The sequence below is a fragment of the Penaeus japonicus genome, unplaced genomic scaffold, assembly GCF_977035675.1.
Source record: "Penaeus japonicus unplaced genomic scaffold, GWHDUDI00000001_assembly GWHDUDI00000034, whole genome shotgun sequence".
Taxonomy (NCBI): Eukaryota; Metazoa; Arthropoda; class Malacostraca; order Decapoda; family Penaeidae; genus Penaeus; species Penaeus japonicus.
Window position 1 is genome coordinate 13,247,019 of NW_028234436.1, and position 2,500 is coordinate 13,249,518.

Genomic DNA, 2,500 nt, shown 5'->3' on the forward strand with positions numbered 1-2,500 from the left:
GCAAGTCGTTTTGTTGAATTATCAAAGTGGTTATTGAACGCTTTTGAAATTTCTGCAGCGTCATTGGTTAACCTACTGTTTAAATTAAAATTGTATATATCATTTTCCTGGATATTTCTATTCAAGATAGATCTGATTATATCCCAAGTTTTTTTTTAGAGTTGTTCGAGTACTGGTTAAGATTTTGTTTATAATAGACGGATTTTGCGACCTTGATGGCATGAGATACTTGGTTGCGAATATTCCTGAATGCATCTCCGTAGGTGAAAGGATATTTGGAAAATTTTCTCTGCAGTTGGTGTTTTTCTTTAATCAAAACTTTGATGTCAGGAGTGATATAGGGCTTATTAATAGATTTGGTCTTAACCATTTTAGTTTTCGTGGGGAAAAATTTGTTAAAAGATGCTATGAATATTGTGATGAAATTTTCATACTCCACATTAGCATTATTCCCGACATGAACAAGATCCCAGTTGACTGAACTTAAGTGATTTAAAAATAATTCTATATTCATATCAGAGTAATCATGGTATTGAATTTCAATCTTTTTACTTGTTGATTTATTTGAATCGTATAAAAATCTAGCGTACACAGGGAAATGATCTGATATGTATGAATATATAATGGAGGACTCAGTTAAATTTGATATGTCATTTGTCCAAATGTGATCTATCAATGTAGCTGATCCACGATGCACTCGGGTCGGCTTTGTTATACAATTGTAAAACATGTTTTCATGAAATAGATTCTCAAGTTTTCTTACATTTGGATTTTGTCTAGTTAAAAGATTTATATTAAAATCACCGGTAATATAACACCTTTTGTTTTCTCTGCTAATAATTCTTAATATATTATATAATTTCTCTATAAATGTGGTAAATAAGGTCTTTGGTCGGAAATATGTGATCCCAATAATCACTCTGTTTGTATTTTGATGAATTTCAACAAACAGCGATTCTATCATTGGTTCTTTTAATGTTAAATCATCTCTTGCAAAGGAGTGACATGAGTTTTTGGCAAATATGGTAGTGCCTCCACTTACGCGTGTTACATTATTGGTATACTTAGTGTAATTTGGGATGTTGTAAAGATGTTGGATATCATCAGTTGATTTCGTTTCGCATAAGCAGATAGCGTCTAAATTAAATTTAAATGGTGCAATGCATTCCGTCAGAAATTCATCAAAATGTTCTGGTAGACTATGGATATTATAGGCTAGGACTGAATACAAAGGCTATTGGTTTGACTCGTGATTGAGAGATTCAGGAAAAACATATTTACAATTCTGAAAGTTAAGTACACTTAGAAAATCATTATGAGATACTGAATCATCATGACTGCCTTTGTTTTCATTATAGTTTTCAAGGTTCATGTTATCAAGTACATTGAAAGGAATGGTAGAGTAATGAAAAGTTGCACTGAAGATGGCATTATATAACTCATCGTCATTTACATTAGAAAATGGAAAAACATTGTGGTAGAATATAATTCAGATCTTAATCTATTGTAAGAAAACAAGTAATTCATGAGAACTTCAACATGCCTGGTAATAGGAGGGAGGCTTCCTTGGGCGCGTTCCTTGTACGTCGGGGTTTGAAGGGCAGGCTGATGAATGTCCGTCAGCAGAACTCATAGTGTCAGGAGGTACTTGCGAGGTCATGGGGCCTGGCGCTGCGAGTGATGTTCTGGGGGTTGGGGACATTACTGGAAGTTCGCCGAAAGAATTGACTTCGGGATATCTTCTCGGTGGTGGAGTGGTAGGTTCGTCCCGAGGTGAAGTGGTGGTGGGCTGAGCATTTTGCGGATATTGCTTCAGTGGTCGTCCGGGAGGGGTCGGTTCTTTCACTACCAGAGTCCTGTAGTTGAAGAATGCACGTTTTCCTTGCTTACGTGCTTCCTTTAAGGCGTCTAGTTGCTGGCGTCTTATTTCCATCGTTCCTGGGCACAAGTCCTCGTTGACGTAGATATTGGCGCCGGTTAAGTTACGTCGTTGCTGGAATACAGCTTCACGATCTTGGTATTGCGAGAACTTGACTACAATATCTCGTGGTTTGTGGTAATTCTGTTTGCCAACTCGGTGCGCTCGTTCGAGGTCAGGCGAGATGTTGAAGCGATCTCGTAGGAGCTGTGTCACCTTCCTTTGGGATTGTTCCCAAGTCTCATTTGGTGTTTCCGAAATGCCACTGATTCGCAAGTTGTTACGTCGGCTCTGGTCCCCGATGTAGTCTGCACGGTCGGTCATCTTTGAGTTTTCTTGTTTAAGTAGATTTAGATTTCTTGACATAGAAGATAAATCTTATTGCATTGTGACGCATTTTTATTAGAGACATCAGAAAATCTTTGCTTCATGTCAGTGAGTTCATTTTGAGTAAACTCAAGGCTGGTAATGATGTCGGCCATTTTGGTGTTAATTTCTTTTAATTCCCTCTCATGTGCACTCCTCATATTGTTTAAGGCGTCATTAAAGAATTTTTTTGCGCTTCAAGATGCGCGGGCCGCA